Here is a 6,469-nt window from a genome sequence, read left to right on the forward strand (position 1 = left end):
GTCAAACACACTAGGGCAAAAGGAAAGTGGGTGTGGAAGTAGGGTGGGAGGAGATCAGTGTTCTATGATCTTGCATTTTTGCCTCCAAGTCACATTCTTCTCTGATTACAGAGTTCAGTTTCTATTAAAAAAATAAAAATAAAAATCTATTTTACAGATAGAAGAAAGCATTAGCTTCCAGAATTGCAGAGTAAAAGTAGTACTGTTATCCCAGTCATCTGAGTAGGAAGAGTAAATTTTATAGTTGTGCCCTCCCACCACATCTTTATTTTATTGACACTAGTAGGAGCAACAACCACTTAGCACAGCTGCAGATTGTATTGGAATTTTGACTCTAGACATATTCTTATTGCTACATGTAATTCCTTCCCATCAGGTCAGGCTGTATGCTGAACTGAAGGGTGCATTTTAATATTACAGGTGCTTTTAACAAACACCCAACAAAGATGCAGCAGCCTCCAGATACCCAATTGATATTTTAGCTTGCACATCAAACAAAATGATTTTCAAACTGTGGGTTGAGTTAGCAGTTTATCAGTTCCTTATATTCAAGAAGAACATGCAGACGTTTTAATCTCAAGAAAATATTTGCAAAATACTTAGGAGTATTATACAATAGATTCAATTCTAATAAACATAACAGCTCAATGATTTAAAATGCTAAGCTTTGCTAAAAATCTTTTTAAAATGCTAGCCTGACAACATAAGCTTAAAATTCCCTAATACACTAAAAATTCAGATTTATTTTGCTTAAAAAAAAAACCAAAAAACATCACATTACTTCTAAAACTAGGCCTGTCTAACCTTTAGAAAGAGAACAGAAAGGAGCTCAACATATTTAAGACAAGGATATAACAAGAAGAGAGAAAGTAGATGAGTTGTTTCCAGTTACTTGCTGTTATAAGAATACTGTACAAGTCACTTACAAATTCATTTACATCTACTCAAAGTATTAACATTGTTAGATGAGAAATGCTACAGTCTGAATGAACTCAGTTTAGTATCAGAGGCCTTAATAACACAGGCAGAATGGAGATACGAAAAAGTATATTTTCCTTCCTTTCTTGTAACAATAACAGAAAATATCAGGTAAAACAGAGGGCCATTGTACTAAAGAGCAGAAATAAAAACGTTCTAAAAACCCCTGGTGTCACTTTCCCTTGAAAACTTTATGCCACCTAGAGAGCTAGTGAAATAACATAAAAGCGTAAACTTGGTGTCTCAGTTATACACAGAAGTTGCCAAACCTAGTGGTAAGGAAGGTCTTGAGACCACAGAGAAGCAGTATTTTTAAGCACAGTAGAAATAGACTTAGCTAAGAACAGCCTACAGGTTTTACCTACTATGTCTTCCATAGGTAAAATCCTGTTGGCAATAGGCTAACCCAGCCTACTCCATGTACACGCAGTGCATCCTAGTTCCCCTTTTGTCACATTAGCTATCCAGAAGGCACAGCATCACACCAGCAAAAACATTCTAGTCCCCCCTAGTTTGCACAATGCAGCTATTAGGAGACATGAACTACCTTGCCCATCCACACAAAGATGTCAACTTTGAGAGGGAGGCAGGGGGAGACATCAGCACTACTGATTTATAATATCTACAGCATAACTTCTTCAACAGAGTTACCTAATTTTAAAGTTCTCTTCCGGTTATAAACTCAAAACCTTGTTCTGCTTGTTATTAGGATGTGCAAGGAAGTAAACTTTACCTCAAGGGGAAAAGAAGAAACTTCCAGCAAACATCAAATCCCTCAGGAGTATCAGATCTTCCAGGTAAATATATATACACCCTTACCTATGCATGCTCTCACTAGCCTTTAGGATATGAAAGAGAAGGAAAAAGCAGAGAATGCTAATCACTTAAAAAAAAAAAAAACTGAAATATATATTTTAAGGGTAGAACACAGCCTGTTTAAGCCCTGAACTTCTCAAAATGAAGAAATCCTCATCCCCCAACAAAAATAGTCCTCTCAGAGATGGTATTTAAAGATCCAACACCTGACTTGGTCAGCAGGTGTTAGGAGTTACAGAAATGGTGCTGTTGATTACTGATGGGTGTATTTTCCTCTACTACTTACAGTTCCCTTAAACTACCTGTTGCAAGACCATTCTTTTTGGTTGCCTGTAAAAATGCTAAATTTTAAGCAAGAAGACAACATGTTTGTGTACTAAAAGAGCATTCTAAGAGGAAAAAAAGTCAACCTTTGATAAGCCTGATGTTTATCAGAAGAAGACAAAGGGCAAAGTATTTTTCCCATACTGAAAAATTATACATAAATAAAAATGTGTCAAATCTTGAGAAGTTTCAGCATATCAACATTTTTTAAATAAGACCTAGCATTTGGGGGGAGGTCTGGTTCTGCACGGGGGTAAGTTTTCCATAGGAAAATACATCAGGCTAAATTCTAATCCTCATAGAAACTATGTGTAAACATTCCCCAAATGGGAAGCTGGAGTAGATGTGTGAGACCCAGAGTCTGGAGAGCTGGTGTGGGAGAGAGAGACCAGAGAGACAAGGAAAGAGGCTCATAAAGCCAGTCCTCTGGCAGGACACTGGGACAGGAAGATCATAATCAACTCTGTAGTTCATCCTTCTCAGTCAAGCACAAAAAACTTTAGGAATGCTTAAATGACCTAAATACGCCTTCCTTTTATATCTTCGTATCATCTGCAAATACAGGATTACTTACTGTTTGTACCATAGCTCAGCAGGCATGACAAGCAGTCCCGAAGTGGAACGCTTTGTGTTTCATTGTGCTTCAGGAGATTAGGAAAAATGCACAGACAGGTTTCCTAAAGAAACAGCCTGACATTTGATACAGACTGGGCAGGTACTGCCTCCGCTGCACGTAAGCTGACATTGCTGGGCCTTTTTGGGTACTGGGAAGAGCCAGAGTTTGGCAGACAGCGATGCTGCTGCGTATCACACCCATTTCTCTGCTCACTGCCACTCTTTCATCCTGCCCAGTCGCTACTGAGCTGCCTACCTGCTTGTTCCCAGGAAAACTTCTGCCATGGCAGCAGCTGCAGTTCCTGCTTTAGTATCTGGAAATCTTTTTTCCTTTCACCCCCTTGTCTATGAAGTGCCAAGAAGGAGCCCAGCTGTTCAGCATTTCATTGCTGATTTCTTTGGGAAGGCCTGGAGAAGCCACAAGTGGGCTGCCTTCCTTCTTCATGGGAGAAGAGAAGCCTTTTTAACTGAAAAAAAAATTAAATTGAATAAAATTAAAAAAAAAAAAATGAAATGCAACTTGAGACTTTTTTTTTTTTGCTCTCTCACCCTGTATGAACTGAAGAATCACAGAATCTTGACACTCACCGTATCTTGAGCCTCTCTCTGCCCTCTTGCAGGTCTCAGAGCAGCAGAGGGAGTGCCTCACTGCCTCTGCCTGTTACTCATCGCATGGCTTTACATAAGGAGAAGCCTATATTTCAGGCTTCCCATCTCTTTGCAGAGACAGTGCAGTCTGCTACTGAGCGTACTCAGAAGAGATCTTATCGTGCCTTTTAAAAGGATTTTTCCCCCAAACCAAGCAAAGTGGGAGTGGCCAGTGTCATCTATATTCATGCCATGTTTTATAGCTCAAACATCAGACTGCTCCTGCTGTAACTCCGTTTGTAAAGAGTGTTTGGGGGGAATGAAAACAAAGCAAAAAAAAAAAAAGTTATTTTTTTCACTGCTTGTAGATCAAAAGGCTTACATGCTGTACTTTTACCACAAAGCAAATGTTTGTGCTATGTAAACTCCCAACAACTGAGATTATAATGAAAGCACTAACAGACATTTTTATTGACCTACAGCTCACTTATAATCACAGGTATGTTCAGTAGCTTTTAAAATCCAAGAGGACAGAAATAACTTCCTGGCTGTTCTTACTACGCAATGTTTTCTGAGCCTCCCTGCTTTAATTTGGGCTTTCATTTCATGGCGAGGTGGTTGCCACAAAGTATTCATTGCCCCTGTGTTCCCAGTGCTCTGAGGCAAAAAGGAAAATAAATTAAAGTCAAATGGGCTGTGTGAAAATGTTTGGTCACAGAAATCAGGAGGGGAAACAATAACCAGAATCAGCTATAGCTGCCCAGGAGCAGGCAGAGACAGAGAAATCAGCTGCAGAAAGATCTCCTTATGACCCCTGCAATTTTTGTCTGCCAAATTTAAAAGGCCTCTTTCTTTTCTCCCCAAAGGGTACATGGGGAATATGGTCATTTAAGGAGCGCAGCGCTAAGCACAGGAAGGCAGCGTGACTCTTATCCCCAGAAATGGTGGCATGAGTAAACCCAGTCCAGGACGGGAAAAGCCTGCAAAATAAGGCCAGTAGACAGCAGACGGAAAAAGTGAGATACGCCCGTGTGGAAAGAGTTCAGTCGTGAGATCGATGGCTGCAGTTACTGCGAGCGACTCCATAAACACACATTCCTCGATAATCCACGGAGCATAGTTAGTTACGGTTGGCGGATCGGGGATGGCCTGGCTGAGTGGAGAAGTGTTTTACATGGCAGGCTGTCCTCACAAGGCTGCACCGATACCGCCAGTGAATGCAGCAGGAAAGGAGCGGGCTACACGCTGTAATGGACCTCACGTGTGCTCAGGAGGGCAGGGTAATGCCGGCAGCACCAGCGGGCACCTCGCTGTCCTGGGAGACATGGCTCCTGAAGGGAGAGAAACCTGCTCAGGGGTTCTCCTCTTCCCCTTCCTTGTCTACTCGAGTGGTTTGGACACACCAAATGTTTGGGTCATGGGGTTTTATTGTTGTTGTTTGGTTTGTGTTTCTCCATGCTTGCCAAAAAGGAGCACTAAGAACCCTTTATCTGTCCTCTTCAAGTCAATGTCTTTCTGCCTGGGGGAAACGAAGACACTCCTATAGTCTACCTATAAACTTGTCTTTCAGTTTATGGTTTGGGCGTTTTTCTGGTGTTTTTTTTTTGTTGTTTTTTTCTTTTTTTAACCAGGATATCTTTCCAACTTTACCCTGCATTTTATTATACCTACATTCTGTTTCCAAACACATTTTGATAAGCTGTCCAAACATGCCTAAAAGTATGGCTTTATGTGATTGCCACTATGTCATCAGGAGCCATTTTATCTAACCTACCATGTTAAGCTAACCATAAATTTGAATAACAGATCACATCATAAATTCCATCAGAACAAATATTTTTCTAAAAGCATTTAACATTTTCTCTGATGGGGGAATGCCAGAACTGCTTCATATAAAAGTAGTAAAAGGGGAAGAAAAAAAAATGAAGCAGTGTTGAACTGGTGAAGAAAATTTACCACTACGTTTCCAAGCGAAACACTTTTTAAAAGCGCTGTCTAATAAGGAGCCAGCTCTTTGACACGCTACGTTACAGTGAGTAAGCGGGCTTGGCCGAGCTCCCAGACAGAGAACAACCCTCTGGATGCCACCGCATTTGCCCTTACACGAGCGATTTCCCCAATCACCGCTTAATATTTTAACCTTTTCGGGGCACTTTGGGGAAGGCCGAGACACTAGGCCAGGCCAGTGCTGGGTGCTGCTCTTCTCTCTCACACCCAGCAGGAAACAGTGTTCGGTGACAGCACGCCTGCACCCGTTTCCCCGTGAGGAGCCACAGCGGTGGCGGTGGCAGCGAGGTGCTGGCGGTGGCACCGTGGTGGCGGCAGAATTGCCGGGCAGCTGCCCGTGAGGCGGCCATGAGCCGGCCCAGGCCTGTCATGGCGCGTTCCAGACGGGCAGTGGGACCTGGCCATTGTGCTTCAAAATCTTTTGCTCTGATACTCCAGAATTTCTCAAATGCGCACAGCACCCCTTTCCAAACATTTTTTACAAAGAAAAGATCGCAGCCATGGGGCGGGAGGCGTACTCTGGGGCCTCCGTGGTGGATGGGGAGTACATGCTCCTGAGAGACTGTGGCCATATTGTGACAGGGACAGCCCTGAGGGTCTGTGGTGATCCACACCAGGCAGGGACACCCCAAAGAGACTGTGTCTGGGGGGCGATCCACACATTGTCTTGCCCCACCACAGCCACAAAATGGCTTTCAAGGAAGCCCGGTGCCATTTCCCTCATGGACGTGCCATCTTGACAGTGCAGGTGGCCGCATCCATGCCATACCGCCTATCACCTTCCAGCGCAGGGAGTGTTTTGGCAGAAAAGGGTGTGCAGCCTGAAATGTCAGCTTTCTCCCTCCGTGGCTGGTGGGAGGTGAAGCAGGGGAAGGGAACATGACCACAGACAGAGAAGACCCTCAATACTTTATAGTGTGTGGCATGAGCTGCAGTTGGAGCACTACTGCAGTGATCTCAGTGACCAGGCTAAGTTCGAGGTGGGTGTTTTATAAGGACAGTTTCTAATTCTGCTAAGGGGAAAAAAAAAAAAAAATCTTAACTCTCTTAGCAAATCAACTCATTTTTGAGAATTTTATTTTGATGTTATTTGCTTGGGCTTGTCTGACTCTTTAAGTGAGAAATTGTGTGTGTGGGGAGA

At 42.8% G+C, this 6,469-nt stretch overlaps 1 protein-coding gene across 1 annotated transcript in view; it reads right to left on the reverse strand.

Moving 5' to 3' along the window:
• LOC310899068 (uncharacterized protein) overlaps nucleotides 1-6,170 on the reverse strand; it is a 256,969-nt gene extending 250,799 nt beyond the window's left edge. Inside the window, exons 1-2 of the mRNA XM_083835016.1 lie at nucleotides 3,322-6,170; nucleotides 2,990-3,200 (exon numbers count right to left, since the gene is read on the reverse strand). The gene's annotated coding sequence lies outside the window, so the exon portion shown is untranslated. The remainder of the gene's footprint in view (nucleotides 1-2,989; nucleotides 3,201-3,321) is intronic.
• Between the last annotated feature and the right edge of the window lie 299 nt (nucleotides 6,171-6,469).

The sequence above is a fragment of the Anser anser genome (assembly GCF_964211835.1).
Source record: "Anser anser genome assembly, chromosome: 4".
NCBI classification, from domain to species: Eukaryota; Metazoa; Chordata; class Aves; order Anseriformes; family Anatidae; genus Anser; species Anser anser.